The sequence below is a fragment of the Salvelinus fontinalis genome, chromosome 28 (genome assembly GCF_029448725.1).
Source record: "Salvelinus fontinalis isolate EN_2023a chromosome 28, ASM2944872v1, whole genome shotgun sequence".
Classification (NCBI taxonomy): domain Eukaryota; kingdom Metazoa; phylum Chordata; class Actinopteri; order Salmoniformes; family Salmonidae; genus Salvelinus; species Salvelinus fontinalis.
Genome location: NC_074692.1, coordinates 47,864,471 through 47,885,349, shown reverse-complemented (window position 1 = coordinate 47,885,349; position 20,879 = coordinate 47,864,471).

The following is a 20,879-nucleotide window of genomic DNA, read 5'->3' as shown; positions in this document are numbered from 1 at the left end:
GTATGACTAGATGATGGATCCGTAGACCGACCGGTTGGTATGACTGGATGATGGATCCGTAGACCGACCGTCTGGTATGACTGGATGATGGATCCGTAGACCGACCGGTTGGTATGACTCGATGATGGATCCGTAGACCGACCGTCTGGTATGACTAGATGATGGATCCGTAGACCTACCGGTTGGTATGACTGGATGATGGATCCGTAGACCAACCGTCTGGTATGACTGGATGATGGATCCGTAGACCGAACGGTTGGTATGACTGGATGATGGATCCGTAGACCGACTGTCTGGTATGACTAGATGATGGATCCGTAGACCGACTGTCTGGTGTGACTGGATGATGGATCCGTAGACCGACCGGTTGGTATGACTGGATGATGGATCCGTAGACCGACCGTGTGGTATGACTAGATGATGGATCCGTAGACCGACCGGTTTGTATGACTGGATGATGGATCCGTAGACCGACCGGTTGGTATGACTGGATGATGGATCCGTAGACCGACCGGTTGGTATGCCTAGATGATGGATCCGTAGACCGATCGTCTGGTATGACTAGATGATGGATCCGTAGACCGATCGTCTGGTATGACTAGATGATGGATCCGTAGACCGACCGTCTGGTATGACTGGATGATGGATCCGTAGACCGACAGTCTGGTATGACTGGATGATGGATCCGTAGACCGATCGTCTGGTATGCCTAGATGATGGAGCCGAAAACCGACCGGTTGGTATGACTAGATGATGGATCCGTAGACCGATCGTCTGGTATGACTAGATGATGGATCCGTAGACCGACCGTCTGGTATGACTGGATGATGGATCCGTAGACCGACAGTCTGGTATGACTGGATGATGGATCCATAGACCGACCGGTTGGTATGACTGGATGATGGATCCGTAGACCGACAGTCTGGTATGACTGGATGATGGATCCATAGACCGACCGGTTGGTATGACTGGATGATGGATCCATAGACCGACCGGTTGGTATGACTGGATGATGGATCCGTAGACCGACCGGTTGGTATGACTGGATGATGGATCCATAGACCGACCGTCTGGAATGACTGGAATGTGGATCCGTAGACCGACCGGTTGGTATGACTAGAGGATGGATCCGTAGATCAACCGGTTGGTATGACTAGATGATGGATCCGTAGACCGACCGGTTGGTATGACTGGATGATGGATCCGTAGACCGACCGGTTGGTATGACTGGATGATGGATCCGTAGACCGACTGTCTGGTATGACTGGATAATGGATCCGTAGACCGACCGGTTGGTATGACTGGATGATGGATCCGTAGACCGACCGTCTGGTATGACTCGATGATGGATGAGTAGACCGACCGTCTCGTATGACTCGATGATGGATCCGTAGACCGACCGTCTGGTATGACTCGATGATGGATCCGTAGACCGACCGTCTGGTATGACTCGATGATGGATCCGTAGACCGACCGTCTGGTATGACTCGATGATGGATCCGTAGACCGACCGTCTGGTATGACTAGATGATTGATCCGTAGACCGACCGGTTGGTATGACTGGATGATGGATCCGTAGACCGACTGTCTGGTATGACTAGAGGATGGATCCGTAGACCGACCGTCTGGTATGACTTGATGATGGATCCGTAGACCGATCGTCTGGTATGACTAGATGATGGATCCGTAGACCTACCGGTTGGTATGACTGGATGATGGATCCGTAGACCGACCGTCTGGTATGACTGGATGATGGATCTGTAGACCGAACGGTTGGTATGACTGGATGATGGATACGTAGACCGACCGTGTGGTATGACTAGATGATGGATCCGTAGACCGACCGGTTGGTATGACTGGATGATGGATCCGTAGACCGACCGGTTGGTATGATTGGATGATGGATCCGTAGACCGACCGGTTGGTATGACTAGATGATGGATCCGTAGACCGACCGTCTGGTATGACTGGATGATGGATCCGTAGACCGACCGTCTGGTATGACTGGATGATGGATCCGTAGACCGACCGGTTGGTATGACTGGATGATGGATCCGTAGACCGACCGTCTGGTATGACTGGATGATGGATCCGTAGACCGACAGTCTGGTATGACTGGATGATGGATCCATAGACCGACCGGTTGGTATGACTGGATGATGGATCCGTAGACCGACCGGTTGGTATGACTGGATGATGGATCCGTAGACCGACCGGTTGGTATGACTGGATGATGGATCCGTAGACCGACCGGTTGGTATGACTGGATGATGGATCCGTAGACCGACTGTCTGGTATGACTAGATGATGGATCCGTAGACCGACCGGTTGGTATGACTGGATGATGGATCCGTAGACCGACCGTCTGGTATGACTGGATGATGGATCCGTAGACCGACCGGTTGGTATGACTCGATGATGGATCCGTAGACCGACCGTCTGGTATGACTAGATGATGGATCCGTAGACCTACCGGTTGGTATGACTGGATGATGGATCCGTAGACCAACCGTCTGGTATGACTGGATGATGGATCCGTAGACCGAACGGTTGGTATGACTGGATGATGGATCCGTAGACCGACTGTCTGGTATGACTAGATGATGGATCCGTAGACCGACTGTCTGGTGTGACTGGATGATGGATCCGTAGACCGACCGGTTGGTATGACTGGATGATGGATCCGTAGACCGACCGTGTGGTATGACTAGATGATGGATCCGTAGACCGACCGGTTTGTATGACTGGATGATGGATCCGTAGACCGACCGGTTGGTATGACTGGATGATGGATCCGTAGACCGACCGGTTGGTATGCCTAGATGATGGATCCGTAGACCGACCGTCTGGTATGACTGGATGATTGATCCGTAGACCGACCGTCTGGTATGACTGGATGATGGATCCTTAGACCGACCGGTTGGTATGACTGGATGATGGATCCGTAGACCGACCGTCTGGTATGACTGGATGATTGATCCGTAGACCGACAGTCTGGTATGACTGGATGATGGATCCATAGACCGACCGGTTGGTATGACTGGATGATGGATCCGTAGACCGACCGGTTGGTATGACTGGATGATGGATCCATAGACCGACCGGTTGGTATGATTAGATGATGGATCCGTAGATCAACCGGTTGGTATGACTAGATGATGGATCCGTAGACCGACCGGTTGGTATGACTGGATGATGGATCCGTAGACCGACCGGTTGGTATGACTGGATGATGGATCCGTAGACCGACTGTCTGGTATGACTAGATGATGGATCCGTAGACCGGCCGGTTGGTATGACTGGATGATGGATCCGTAGACCGACTGTCTGGTATGACTAGATGATGGATCCGTAGACCGACCGGTTGGTTTGACTGGATGATGGATCCGTAGACCGACCGGTTGGTATGACTGGATGATGGATCCGTAGACCGACTGTCTGGTATGACTGGATAATGGATCCGTAGACCGACCGGTTGGTATGACTGGATGATGGATCCGTAGACCGACCGTCTGGTATGACTCGATGATGGATGAGTAGACCGACCGTCTCGTATGACTCGATGATGGATCCGTAGACCGACCGTCTGGTATGACTCGATGATGGATCCGTAGACCGACCGTCTGGTATGACTCGATGATGGATCCGTAGACCGACCGTCTGGTATGACTCGATGATGGATCCGTAGACCGACCGTCTGGTATGACTAGATGATTGATCCGTAGACCGACCGGTTGGTATGACTGGATGATGGATCCGTAGACCGACTGTCTGGTATGACTAGAGGATGGATCCGTAGACCGACCGTCTGGTATGACTTGATGATGGATCCGTAGACCGATCGTCTGGTATGACTAGATGATGGATCCGTAGACCTACCGGTTGGTATGACTGGATGATGGATCCGTAGACCGACCGTCTGGTATGACTGGATGATGGATCTGTAGACCGAACGGTTGGTATGACTGGATGATCGATACGTAGACCGACTGTCTGGTATGACTAGATGATGGATCCGTAGACCGACTGTCTGGTGTGACTGGATGATGGATCCGTAGACCGACCGGTTGGTATGACTGGATGATGGATCCGTAGACCGACCGTGTGGTATGACTAGATGATGGATCCGTAGACCGACCGGTTGGTATGACTGGATGATGGATCCGTAGACCGACCGGTTGGTATGATTGGATGATGGATCCGTAGACCGACCGGTTGGTATGACTGGATGATGGATCCGTAGACCGACTGTCTGGTATGACTGGATAATGGATCCGTAGACCGACCGGTTGGTATGACTAGATGATGGATCCGTAGACCGACCGGTTGGTATGACTGGATGATGGATCCATAGACCGACCGGTTGGTATGATTAGATGATGGATCCGTAGATCAACCGGTTGGTATGACTAGATGATGGATCCGTAGACCGACCGGTTGGTATGACTGGATGATGGATCCGTAGACCGACCGGTTGGTATGACTGGATGATGGATCCGTAGACCGACTGTCTGGTATGACTAGATGATGGATCCGTAGACCGGCCGGTTGGTATGACTGGATGATGGATCCGTAGACCGACTGTCTGGTATGACTAGATGATGGATCCGTAGACCGACCGGTTGGTATGACTGGATGATGGATCCGTAGACCGACCGGTTGGTATGACTGGATGATGGATCCGTAGACCGACTGTCTGGTATGACTGGATAATGGATCCGTAGACCGACCGGTTGGTATGACTGGATGATGGATCCGTAGACCGACCGTCTGGTATGACTCGATGATGGATGAGTAGACCGACCGTCTCGTATGACTCGATGATGGATCCGTAGACCGACCGTCTGGTATGACTCGATGATGGATCCGTAGACCGACCGTCTGGTATGACTCGATGATGGATCCGTAGACCGACCGTCTGGTATGACTCGATGATGGATCCGTAGACCGACCGTCTGGTATGACTAGATGATTGATCCGTAGACCGACCGGTTGGTATGACTGGATGATGGATCCGTAGACCGACTGTCTGGTATGACTAGAGGATGGATCCGTAGACCGACCGTCTGGTATGACTTGATGATGGATCCGTAGACCGATCGTCTGGTATGACTAGATGATGGATCCGTAGACCTACCGGTTGGTATGACTGGATGATGGATCCGTAGACCGACCGTCTGGTATGACTGGATGATGGATCTGTAGACCGAACGGTTGGTATGACTGGATGATCGAGACGTAGACCGACTGTCTGGTATGACTAGATGATGGATCCGTAGACCGACTGTCTGGTGTGACTGGATGATGGATCCGTAGACCGACCGGTTGGTATGACTGGATGATGGATCCGTAGACCGACCGTGTGGTATGACTAGATGATGGATCCGTAGACCGACCGGTTGGTATGACTGGATGATGGATCCGTAGACCGACCGGTTGGTATGATTGGATGATGGATCCGTAGACCGACCGGTTGGTATGACTAGATGATGGATCCGTAGACCGACCGTCTGGTATGACTGGATGATGGATCCGTAGACCGACCGTCTGGTATGACTGGATGATGGATCCGTAGACCGACCGGTTGGTATGACTGGATGATGGATCCGTAGACCGACCGTCTGGTATGACTGGATGATGGATCCGTAGACCGACAGTCTGGTATGACTGGATGATGGATCCATAGACCGACCGGTTGGTATGACTGGATGATGGATCCGTAGACCGACCGGTTGGTATGACTGGATGATGGATCCGTAGACCGACTGTCTGGTATGACTAGAGGATGGATCCGTAGACCGACCGGTTGGTATGACTGGATGATGGATCCGTAGACTGACTGTCTGGTATGACTAGATGATGGATCCGTAGACCGACCGGTTGGTATGACTGGATGATGGATCCGTAGACCGACCGTCTGGTATGACTGGATGATGGATCCGTAGACCGACCGGTTGGTATGACTCGATGATGGATCCGTAGACCGACCGTCTGGTATGACTAGATGATGGATCCGTAGACCTACCGGTTGGTATGACTGGATGATGGATCCGTAGACCAACCGTCTGGTATGACTGGATGATGGATCCGTAGACCGAACGGTTGGTATGACTGGATGATGGATCCGTAGACCGACTGTCTGGTATGACTAGATGATGGATCCGTAGACCGACTGTCTGGTGTGACTGGATGATGGATCCGTAGACCGACCGGTTGGTATGACTGGATGATGGATCCGTAGACCGACCGTGTGGTATGACTAGATGATGGATCCGTAGACCGACCGGTTTGTATGACTGGATGATGGATCCGTAGACCGACCGGTTGGTATGACTGGATGATGGATCCGTAGACCGACCGGTTGGTATGCCTAGATGATGGATCCGTAGACCGACCGTCTGGTATGACTGGATGATTGATCCGTAGACCGACCGTCTGGTATGACTGGATGATGGATCCTTAGACCGACCGGTTGGTATGACTGGATGATGGATCCGTAGACCGACCGTCTGGTATGACTGGATGATTGATCCGTAGACCGACAGTCTGGTATGACTGGATGATGGATCCATAGACCGACCGGTTGGTATGACTGGATGATGGATCCGTAGACCGACCGGATGGTATGACTGGATGATGGATCCATAGACCGACCGGTTGGTATGATTAGATGATGGATCCGTAGATCAACCGGTTGGTATGACTAGATGATGGATCCGTAGACCGACCGGTTGGTATGACTGGATGATGGATCCGTAGACCGACCGGTTGGTATGACTGGATGATGGATCCGTAGACCGACTGTCTGGTATGACTAGATGATGGATCCGTAGACCGGCCGGTTGGTATGACTGGATGATGGATCCGTAGACCGACTGTCTGGTATGACTAGATGATGGATCCGTAGACCGGCCGGTTGGTATGACTCGATGATGGATCCGTAGACCGACCGTCTGGTATGACTAGATGATGGATCCGTAGACCTACCGGTTGGTATGACTGGATGATGGATCCGTAGACCAACCGTCTGGTATGACTGGATGATGGATCCGTAGACCGAACGGTTGGTATGACTGGATGATGGATCCGTAGACCGACTGTCTGGTATGACTAGATGATGGATCCGTAGACCGACTGTCTGGTGTGACTGGATGATGGATCCGTAGACCGACCGGTTGGTATGACTGGATGATGGATCCGTAGACCGACCGTGTGGTATGACTAGATGATGGATCCGTAGACCGACCGGTTTGTATGACTGGATGATGGATCCGTAGACCGACCGGTTGGTATGACTGGATGATGGATCCGTAGACCGACCGGTTGGTATGCCTAGATGATGGATCCGTAGACCGACCGTCTGGTATGACTGGATGATTGATCCGTAGACCGACCGTCTGGTATGACTGGATGATGGATCCTTAGACCGACCGGTTGGTATGACTGGATGATGGATCCGTAGACCGACCGGTTGGTATGACTGGATGATGGATCCATAGACCGACCGTCTGGAATGACTGGAATGTGGATCCGTAGACCGACCGGTTGGTATGACTAGAGGATGGATCCGTAGATCAACCGGTTGGTATGACTAGATGATGGATCCGTAGACCGACCGGTTGGTATGACTGGATGATGGATCCGTAGACCGACCGGTTGGTATGACTGGATGATGGATCCGTAGACCGACTGTCTGGTATGACTGGATAATGGATCCGTAGACCGACCGGTTGGTATGACTGGATGATGGATCCGTAGACCGACCGTCTGGTATGACTCGATGATGGATGAGTAGACCGACCGTCTCGTATGACTCGATGATGGATCCGTAGACCGACCGTCTGGTATGACTCGATGATGGATCCGTAGACCGACCGTCTGGTATGACTCGATGATGGATCCGTAGACCGACCGTCTGGTATGACTCGATGATGGATCCGTAGACCGACCGTCTGGTATGACTAGATGATGGATCCGTAGACCGACCGGTTGGTATGACTGGATGATGGATCCGTAGACCGACTGTCTGGTATGACTAGAGGATGGATCCGTAGACCGACCGTCTGGTATGACTTGATGATGGATCCGTAGACCGATCGTCTGGTATGACTAGATGATGGATCCGTAGACCTACCGGTTGGTATGACTGGATGATGGATCCGTAGACCGACCGTCTGGTATGACTGGATGATGGATCTGTAGACCGAACGGTTGGTATGACTGGATGATGGATACGTAGACCGACTGTCTGGTATGACTAGATGATGGATCCGTAGACCGACTGTCTGGTGTGACTGGATGATGGATCCGTAGACCGACCGGTTGGTATGACTGGATGATGGATCCGTAGACCGACCGTGTGGTATGACTAGATGATGGATCCGTAGACCGACCGGTTGGTATGACTGGATGATGGATCCGTAGACCGACCGGTTGGTATGATTGGATGATGGATCCGTAGACCGACCGGTTGGTATGACTAGATGATGGATCCGTAGACCGACCGTCTGGTATGACTGGATGATGGATCCGTAGACCGACCGTCTGGTATGACTGGATGATGGATCCGTAGACCGACCGGTTGGTATGACTGGATGATGGATCCGTAGACCGACCGTCTGGTATGACTGGATGATGGATCCGTAGACCGACAGTCTGGTATGACTGGATGATGGATCCATAGACCGACCGGTTGGTATGACTGGATGATGGATCCGTAGACCGACCGGTTGGTATGACTGGATGATGGATCCGTAGACCGACTGTCTGGTATGACTAGAGGATGGATCCGTAGACCGACCGGTTGGTATGACTGGATGATGGATCCGTAGACCGACTGTCTAGTATGACTAGATGATGGATCCGTAGACCGACCGGTTGGTATGACTGGATGATGGATCCGTAGACCGACCGTCCGGTATGACTGGATGATGGATCCGTAGACCGACCGGTTGGTATGACTCGATGATGGATCCGTAGACCGACCGTCTGGTATGACTAGATGATGGATCCGTAGACCTACCGGTTGGTATGACTGGATGATGGATCCGTAGACCAACCGTCTGGTATGACTGGATGATGGATCCGTAGACCGAACGGTTGGTATGACTGGATGATGGATCCGTAGACCGACTGTCTGGTATGACTAGATGATGGATCCGTAGACCGACTGTCTGGTGTGACTGGATGATGGATCCGTAGACCGACCGGTTGGTATGACTGGATGATGGATCCGTAGACCGACCGTGTGGTATGACTAGATGATGGATCCGTAGACCGACCGGTTTGTATGACTGGATGATGGATCCGTAGACCGACCGGTTGGTATGACTGGATGATGGATCCGTAGACCGACCGGTTGGTATGCCTAGATGATGGATCCGTAGACCGACCGTCTGGTATGACTGGATGATTGATCCGTAGACCGACCGTCTGGTATGACTGGATGATGGATCCTTAGACCGACCGGTTGGTATGACTGGATGATGGATCCGTAGACCGACCGTCTGGTATGACTGGATGATTGATCCGTAGACCGACAGTCTGGTATGACTGGATGATGGATCCATAGACCGACCGGTTGGTATGACTGGATGATGGATCCGTAGACTGACCGGTTGGTATGACTGGATGATGGATCCATAGACCGACCGGTTGGTATGATTAGATGATGGATCCGTAGATCAACCGGTTGGTATGACTAGATGATGGATCCGTAGACCGACCGGTTGGTATGACTGGATGATGGATCCGTAGACCGACCGGTTGGTATGACTGGATGATGGATCCGTAGACCGACTGTCTGGTATGACTAGATGATGGATCCGTAGACCGGCCGGTTGGTATGACTGGATGATGGATCCGTAGACCGACTGTCTGGTATGACTAGATGATGGATCCGTAGACCGGCCGGTTGGTATGACTCGATGATGGATCCGTAGACTGACCGTCTGGTATGACTAGATGATGGATCCGTAGACCTACCGGTTGGTATGACTGGATGATGGATCCGTAGACCAACCGTCTGGTATGACTGGATGATGGATCCGTAGACCGAACGGTTGGTATGACTGGATGATGGATCCGTAGACCGACTGTCTGGTATGACTAGATGATGGATCCGTAGACCGACTGTCTGGTGTGACTGGATGATGGATCCGTAGACCGACCGGTTGGTATGACTGGATGATGGATCCGTAGACCGACCGGTTGGTATGACTGGATGATGGATCCGTAGACCGACTGTCTGGTATGACTGGATAATGGATCCGTAGACCGACCGGTTGGTATGACTGGATGATGGATCCGTAGACCGACCGTCTGGTATGACTCGATGATGGATGAGTAGACCGACCGTCTCGTATGACTCGATGATGGATCCGTAGACCGACCGTCTGGTATGACTCGATGATGGATCCGTAGACCGACCGTCTGGTATGACTCGATGATGGATCCGTAGACCGACCGTCTGGTATGACTCGATGATGGATCCGTAGACCGACCGTCTGGTATGACTAGATGATTGATCCGTAGACCGACCGGTTGGTATGACTGGATGATGGATCCGTAGACCGACTGTCTGGTATGACTAGAGGATGGATCCGTAGACCGACCGTCTGGTATGACTTGATGATGGATCCGTAGACCGATCGTCTGGTATGACTAGATGATGGATCCGTAGACCTACCGGTTGGTATGACTGGATGATGGATCCGTAGACCGACCGTCTGGTATGACTGGATGATGGATCTGTAGACCGAACGGTTGGTATGACTGGATGATCGAGACGTAGACCGACTGTCTGGTATGACTAGATGATGGATCCGTAGACCGACTGTCTGGTGTGACTGGATGATGGATCCGTAGACCGACCGGTTGGTATGACTGGATGATGGATCCGTAGACCGACCGTGTGGTATGACTAGATGATGGATCCGTAGACCGACCGGTTGGTATGACTGGATGATGGATCCGTAGACCGACCGGTTGGTATGATTGGATGATGGATCCGTAGACCGACCGGTTGGTATGACTAGATGATGGATCCGTAGACCGACCGTCTGGTATGACTGGATGATGGATCCGTAGACCGACCGTCTGGTATGACTGGATGATGGATCCGTAGACCGACCGGTTGGTATGACTGGATGATGGATCCGTAGACCGACCGTCTGGTATGACTGGATGATGGATCCGTAGACCGACAGTCTGGTATGACTGGATGATGGATCCATAGACCGACCGGTTGGTATGACTGGATGATGGATCCGTAGACCGACCGGTTGGTATGACTGGATGATGGATCCGTAGACCGACTGTCTGGTATGACTAGAGGATGGATCCGTAGACCGACCGGTTGGTATGACTGGATGATGGATCCGTAGACTGACTGTCTGGTATGACTAGATGATGGATCCGTAGACCGACCGGTTGGTATGACTGGATGATGGATCCGTAGACCGACCGTCTGGTATGACTGGATGATGGATCCGTAGACCGACCGGTTGGTATGACTCGATGATGGATCCGTAGACCGACCGTCTGGTATGACTAGATGATGGATCCGTAGACCTACCGGTTGGTATGACTGGATGATGGATCCGTAGACCAACCGTCTGGTATGACTGGATGATGGATCCGTAGACCGAACGGTTGGTATGACTGGATGATGGATCCGTAGACCGACTGTCTGGTATGACTAGATGATGGATCCGTAGACCGACTGTCTGGTGTGACTGGATGATGGATCCGTAGACCGACCGGTTGGTATGACTGGATGATGGATCCGTAGACCGACCGTGTGGTATGACTAGATGATGGATCCGTAGACCGACCGGTTTGTATGACTGGATGATGGATCCGTAGACCGACCGGTTGGTATGACTGGATGATGGATCCGTAGACCGACCGGTTGGTATGCCTAGATGATGGATCCGTAGACCGACCGTCTGGTATGACTGGATGATTGATCCGTAGACCGACCGTCTGGTATGACTGGATGATGGATCCTTAGACCGACCGGTTGGTATGACTGGATGATGGATCCGTAGACCGACCGTCTGGTATGACTGGATGATTGATCCGTAGACCGACAGTCTGGTATGACTGGATGATGGATCCATAGACCGACCGGTTGGTATGACTGGATGATGGATCCGTAGACCGACCGGATGGTATGACTGGATGATGGATCCATAGACCGACCGGTTGGTATGATTAGATGATGGATCCGTAGATCAACCGGTTGGTATGACTAGATGATGGATCCGTAGACCGACCGGTTGGTATGACTGGATGATGGATCCGTAGACCGACCGGTTGGTATGACTGGATGATGGATCCGTAGACCGACTGTCTGGTATGACTAGATGATGGATCCGTAGACCGGCCGGTTGGTATGACTGGATGATGGATCCGTAGACCGACTGTCTGGTATGACTAGATGATGGATCCGTAGACCGGCCGGTTGGTATGACTCGATGATGGATCCGTAGACCGACCGTCTGGTATGACTAGATGATGGATCCGTAGACCTACCGGTTGGTATGACTGGATGATGGATCCGTAGACCAACCGTCTGGTATGACTGGATGATGGATCCGTAGACCGAACGGTTGGTATGACTGGATGATGGATCCGTAGACCGACTGTCTGGTATGACTAGATGATGGATCCGTAGACCGACTGTCTGGTGTGACTGGATGATGGATCCGTAGACCGACCGGTTGGTATGACTGGATGATGGATCCGTAGACCGACCGTGTGGTATGACTAGATGATGGATCCGTAGACCGACCGGTTTGTATGACTGGATGATGGATCCGTAGACCGACCGGTTGGTATGACTGGATGATGGATCCGTAGACCGACCGGTTGGTATGCCTAGATGATGGATCCGTAGACCGACCGTCTGGTATGACTGGATGATTGATCCGTAGACCGACCGTCTGGTATGACTGGATGATGGATCCTTAGACCGACCGGTTGGTATGACTGGATGATGGATCCGTAGACCGACCGGTTGGTATGACTGGATGATGGATCCATAGACCGACCGTCTGGAATGACTGGAATGTGGATCCGTAGACCGACCGGTTGGTATGACTAGAGGATGGATCCGTAGATCAACCGGTTGGTATGACTAGATGATGGATCCGTAGACCGACCGGTTGGTATGACTGGATGATGGATCCGTAGACCGACCGGTTGGTATGACTGGATGATGGATCCGTAGACCGACTGTCTGGTATGACTGGATAATGGATCCGTAGACCGACCGGTTGGTATGACTGGATGATGGATCCGTAGACCGACCGTCTGGTATGACTCGATGATGGATGAGTAGACCGACCGTCTCGTATGACTCGATGATGGATCCGTAGACCGACCGTCTGGTATGACTCGATGATGGATCCGTAGACCGACCGTCTGGTATGACTCGATGATGGATCCGTAGACCGACCGTCTGGTATGACTCGATGATGGATCCGTAGACCGACCGTCTGGTATGACTAGATGATGGATCCGTAGACCGACCGGTTGGTATGACTGGATGATGGATCCGTAGACCGACTGTCTGGTATGACTAGAGGATGGATCCGTAGACCGACCGTCTGGTATGACTTGATGATGGATCCGTAGACCGATCGTCTGGTATGACTAGATGATGGATCCGTAGACCTACCGGTTGGTATGACTGGATGATGGATCCGTAGACCGACCGTCTGGTATGACTGGATGATGGATCTGTAGACCGAACGGTTGGTATGACTGGATGATGGATACGTAGACCGACTGTCTGGTATGACTAGATGATGGATCCGTAGACCGACTGTCTGGTGTGACTGGATGATGGATCCGTAGACCGACCGGTTGGTATGACTGGATGATGGATCCGTAGACCGACCGTGTGGTATGACTAGATGATGGATCCGTAGACCGACCGGTTGGTATGACTGGATGATGGATCCGTAGACCGACCGGTTGGTATGATTGGATGATGGATCCGTAGACCGACCGGTTGGTATGACTAGATGATGGATCCGTAGACCGACCGTCTGGTATGACTGGATGATGGATCCGTAGACCGACCGTCTGGTATGACTGGATGATGGATCCGTAGACCGACCGGTTGGTATGACTGGATGATGGATCCGTAGACCGACCGTCTGGTATGACTGGATGATGGATCCGTAGACCGACAGTCTGGTATGACTGGATGATGGATCCATAGACCGACCGGTTGGTATGACTGGATGATGGATCCGTAGACCGACCGGTTGGTATGACTGGATGATGGATCCGTAGACCGACTGTCTGGTATGACTAGAGGATGGATCCGTAGACCGACCGGTTGGTATGACTGGATGATGGATCCGTAGACCGACTGTCTAGTATGACTAGATGATGGATCCGTAGACCGACCGGTTGGTATGACTGGATGATGGATCCGTAGACCGACCGTCCGGTATGACTGGATGATGGATCCGTAGACCGACCGGTTGGTATGACTCGATGATGGATCCGTAGACCGACCGTCTGGTATGACTAGATGATGGATCCGTAGACCTACCGGTTGGTATGACTGGATGATGGATCCGTAGACCAACCGTCTGGTATGACTGGATGATGGATCCGTAGACCGAACGGTTGGTATGACTGGATGATGGATCCGTAGACCGACTGTCTGGTATGACTAGATGATGGATCCGTAGACCGACTGTCTGGTGTGACTGGATGATGGATCCGTAGACCGACCGGTTGGTATGACTGGATGATGGATCCGTAGACCGACCGTGTGGTATGACTAGATGATGGATCCGTAGACCGACCGGTTTGTATGACTGGATGATGGATCCGTAGACCGACCGGTTGGTATGACTGGATGATGGATCCGTAGACCGACCGGTTGGTATGCCTAGATGATGGATCCGTAGACCGACCGTCTGGTATGACTGGATGATTGATCCGTAGACCGACCGTCTGGTATGACTGGATGATGGATCCTTAGACCGACCGGTTGGTATGACTGGATGATGGATCCGTAGACCGACCGTCTGGTATGACTGGATGATTGATCCGTAGACCGACAGTCTGGTATGACTGGATGATGGATCCATAGACCGACCGGTTGGTATGACTGGATGATGGATCCGTAGACTGACCGGTTGGTATGACTGGATGATGGATCCATAGACCGACCGGTTGGTATGATTAGATGATGGATCCGTAGATCAACCGGTTGGTATGACTAGATGATGGATCCGTAGACCGACCGGTTGGTATGACTGGATGATGGATCCGTAGACCGACCGGTTGGTATGACTGGATGATGGATCCGTAGACCGACTGTCTGGTATGACTAGATGATGGATCCGTAGACCGGCCGGTTGGTATGACTGGATGATGGATCCGTAGACCGACTGTCTGGTATGACTAGATGATGGATCCGTAGACCGGCCGGTTGGTATGACTCGATGATGGATCCGTAGACTGACCGTCTGGTATGACTAGATGATGGATCCGTAGACCTACCGGTTGGTATGACTGGATGATGGATCCGTAGACCAACCGTCTGGTATGACTGGATGATGGATCCGTAGACCGAACGGTTGGTATGACTGGATGATGGATCCGTAGACCGACTGTCTGGTATGACTAGATGATGGATCCGTAGACCGACTGTCTGGTGTGACTGGATGATGGATCCGTAGACCGACCGGTTGGTATGACTGGATGATGGATCCGTAGACCGACCGTGTGGTATGACTAGATGATGGATCCGTAGACCGACCGGTTTGTATGACTGGATGATGGATCCGTAGACCGACCGGTTGGTATGACTGGATGATGGATCCGTAGACCGACCGGTTGGTATGCCTAGATGATGGATCCGTAGACCGACCGTCTGGTATGACTGGATGATTGATCCGTAGACCGACCGTCTGGTATGACTGGATGATGGATCCTTAGACCGACCGGTTGGTATGACTGGATGATGGATCCGTAGACCGACCGTCTGGTATGACTGGATGATTGATCCGTAGACCGACAGTCTGGTATGACTGGATGATGGATCCATAGACCGACCGGTTGGTATGACTGGATGATGGATCCGTAGACCGACCGGTTGGTATGACTGGATGATGGATCCATAGACCGACCGGTTGGTATGATTAGATGATGGATCCGTAGATCAACCGGTTGGTATGACTAGATGATGGATCCGTAGACCGACCGGTTGGTATGACTGGATGATGGATCCGTAGACCGACCGGTTGGTATGACTGGATGATGGATCCGTAGACCGACTGTCTGGTATGACTAGATGATGGATCCGTAGACCGGCCGGTTGGTGTGACTAGATGATGGATCCGTAGACCGACCGTCAGGTATGACTGGATAATGGATCCGTAGACCGACCGGTTGGTGTTACTGGATGATGGATCCGTAGACCGACCGTCTGGTATGACTCGATGATGGATCCGTAGACCGACCGTCTGGTATGACTCGATGATGGATCCGTAGACCGACCGTCTGGTATGACTCGATGATGGATCCGTAGACCGACCGTCTGGTATGACTCGATGATGGATCCGTAGACCGACCGTCTGGTATGACTCGATGATGGATCCGTAGACCGACCGTCTGGTATGACTAGATGATGGATCCGTAGACCGACCGTCTCGTATGACTGGATGATGGATCCGTAGACCGACTGTCTGGTATGACTAGAGGATGGATCCGTAGACCGACCGTCTGGTATGACTTGATGATGGATCCGTAGACCGACCGTCTGGTATGACTAGATGATGGATCCGTAGACCTACCGGTTGGTATGACTAGATGATGGATCCGTAGACCGACCGGTTGGTATGACTAGATGATGGATCCGTAGACCGATCGTCTGGTATGACTAGATGATGGATCCGTAGACCGACCGTCTGGTATGACTGGATGATGGATCCGTAGACCGACAGTCTGGTATGACTGGATGATGGATCCATAGACCGACCGGTTGGTATGACTGGATGATGGATCCGTAGACCGACCGGTTGGTATGACTGGATGATGGATCCGTAGACCTACCGGTTGGTATGATTAGATGATGGATCCGTAGATCAACCGGTTGGTATGACTAGATGATGGATCCGTAGACCGACCGGTTGGTATGACTGGATGATGGATCCGTAGACCGACCGGTTGGTATGACTGGATGATGGATCCGTAGACCGACCGGTTGGTATGACTGGATGATGGATCCGTAGACCGACTGTCTGGTATGACTGGATAATGGATCCGTAGACCGACCGGTTGGTATGACTGGATGATGGATCTGTAGACCGACCGTCTGGTATGACTCGATGATGGATGAGTAGACCGACCGTCTGGTATGACTCGATGATGGATCCGTAGACCGACCGTCTGGTATGACTCGATGATGGATCCGAAGACCGACCGTCTGGTATGACTCGATGATGGATCCGTAGACCGACCGTCTGGTATGACTCGATGATGGATCCGTAGACCGACCGTCTGGTATGACTAGATGATGGATCCGTAGACCTACCGGTTGGTATGACTAGATGATGGAGCCGTAGACCGACTGGTTGGTATGACTAGATGATGGATCCATAGACCGATCGTCTGGTATGACTAGATGATGGATCCGTAGACCGACAGTCTGGTATGACTGGATGATGGATCCGTAGACCGACTGTCTGGTATGACTGGATGATGGATCCATAGACCGACCGGTTGGTATGACTGGATGATGGATCCGTAGACCGACAGTCTGGTATGACTGGATGATGGATCCATAGACCGACCGGTTGGTATGACTGGATGATGGATCCATAGACCGACCGGTTGGTATGACTGGATGATGGATCCGTAGACCGACCGGTTGGTATGACTGGATGATGGATCCATAGACCGACCGTCTGGAATATCTGGAATGTGGATCCGTAGACCGACCGGTTGGTATGACTAGAGGATGGATCCGTAGATCAACCGGTTGGTATGACTAGATGATGGATCCGTAGACCGACCGGTTGGTATGACTGGATGATGGATCCGTAGACCGACCGGTTGGTATGACTGGATGATGGATCCGTAGACCGACTGTCTGGTATGACGGGATAATGGATCCGTAGACCGACCGGTTGGTATGACTGGATGATGGATCCGTAGACCGACCGTCTGGTATGACTCGATGATGGATGAGTAGACCGACCGTCTCGTATGACTCGATGATGGATCCGTAGACCGACCGTCTGGTATGACTCGATGATGGATCCGTAGACCGACCGTCTGGTATGACTCGATGATGGATCCGTAGACCGACCGTCTGGTATGACTAGATGATGGATCCGTAGACCGACCGGTTGGTATGACTGGATGATGGATCCGTAGACCGACTGTCTGGTATGACTAGAGGATAGATCCGTAGACCGACCGTCTGGTATGACTGGATGATGGATCCGTAGACCGACTGTCTGGTATGACTGGATGATGGATCCATAGACCGACCGGTTGGTATGACTGGATGATGGATCCGTAGACCGACAGTCTGGTATGACTGGATGATGGATCCATAGACCGACCGGTTGGTATGACTGGATGATGGATCCATAGACCGACCGGTTGGTATGACTGGATGATGGATCCGTAGACCGACCGGTTGGTATGACTGGATGATGGATCCATAGACCGACCGTCTGGAATATCTGGAATGTGGATCCGTAGACCGACCGGTTGGTATGACTAGAGGATGGATCCGTAGATCAACCGGTTGGTATGACTAGATGATGGATCCGTAGACCGACCGGTTGGTATGACTGGATGATGGATCCGTAGACCGACCGGTTGGTATGACTGGATGATGGATCCGTAGACCGACTGTCTGGTATGACGGGATAATGGATCCGTAGACCGACCGGTTGGTATGACTGGATGATGGATCCGTAGACCGACCGTCTGGTATGACTCGATGATGGATGAGTAGACCGACCGTCTCGTATGACTCGATGATGGATCCGTAGACCGACCGTCTGGTATGACTCGATGATGGATCCGTAGACCGACCGTCTGGTATGACTCGATGATGGATCCGTAGACCGACCGTCTGGTATGACTAGATGATGGATCCGTAGACCGACCGGTTGGTATGACTGGATGATGGATCCGTAGACCGACTGTCTGGTATGACTAGAGGATAGATCCGTAGACCGACCGTCTGGTATGACTTGATGATGGATCCGTAGACCGACCGTCTGGTATGACTAGATGAGGGATCCGTAGACCTACCGGTTGGTATGACTGGATGATGGATCCGTAGACCGACCGTCTGGTATGACTGGATGATGGATCTGTAGACCGAACGGTTGGTATGACTGGATGATGGATACGTAGACCGACTGTCTGGTATGACTAGATGATGGATCCGTAGACCGACTGTCTGGTGTGACTGGATGATGGATCCGTAGACCGACCGGTTGGTATGACTGGATGATGGATCCGTAGACCGACCGTGTGGTATGACTAGATGATGGATCCGTAGACCGACCGGTTGGTATGACTGGATGATGGATCCGTAGACCGACCGGTTGGTATGATTGGATTATGGATCCGTAGACCGACCGGTTGGTATGACTAGATGATGGATCCGTAGACCGACCGTCTGGTATGACTGGATGATGGATCCGTAGACCGACCGTCTGGTATGACTGGATGATGGATCCGTAGACCGACCGGTTGGTATGACTGGATGATGGATCCGTAGACCGACCGTCTGGTATGACTGGATGATGGATCCGTAGACCGACAGTCTGGAATGACTGGATGATGGATCCATAGACCGACCGGTTGGTATGACTGGATGATGGATCCGTAGACCGACCGGTTGGTATGACTGGATGATGGATCCGTAGACCGACTGTCTGGTATGACTAGAGGATGGATCCGTAGACCGACCGGTTGGTATGACTGGATGATGGATCCGTAGACCGACTGTCTGGTATGACTAGATGATGGATCCGTAGACCGACCGGTTGGTATGACTGGATGATGGATCCGTAGACCGACCGTCTGGTATGACTGGATGATGGATCCATAGACCGACCGGTTGGTATGACTCGATGATGGATCCGTAGACCGACCGTCTGGTATGACTAGATGATGGATCCGTAGACCTACCGGTTGGTATGACTGGATGATGGATCCGTAGACCAACCGTCTGGTATGACTGGATGATGGATCCGTAGACCGAACGGTTGGTATGACTGGATGATGGATCCGTAGACCGACTGTCTGGTATGACTAGATGATGGATCCGTAGACCGACTGTCTGGTGTGACTGGATGATGGATCCGTAGACCGACTGGTTGGTATGACTGGATGATGGATCCGTAGACCGACCGTGTGGTATGACTAGATGATGGATCCGTAGACCGACCGGTTGGTATGACTGGATGATGGATCCGTAGACCGACCGGTTGGTATGACTGGATGATGGATCCGTAGACCGACCGTCTGGTATGACTGGATGATGGATCCGTAGACCGACAGTCTGGTATGACTGGATGATGGATCCACAGACCGACCGGTTGGTATGACTGGATGATGGATCCGTAGACCGACCGGTTGGTATGACTGGATGATGGATCCATAGACCGACCGGTTGGTATGATTAGATGATGGATCCGTAGATCAACCGGTTGGTATGACTAGATGATGGATCCGTAGACCGACCGGTTGGTATGACTGGATGATGGATCCGTAGACCGACCGGTTGGTATGACTGGATGATGGATCCGTAGACCGACTGTCTGGTATGACTAGATGATGGATCCGTAGACCGGCCGGTTGGTGTGACTAGA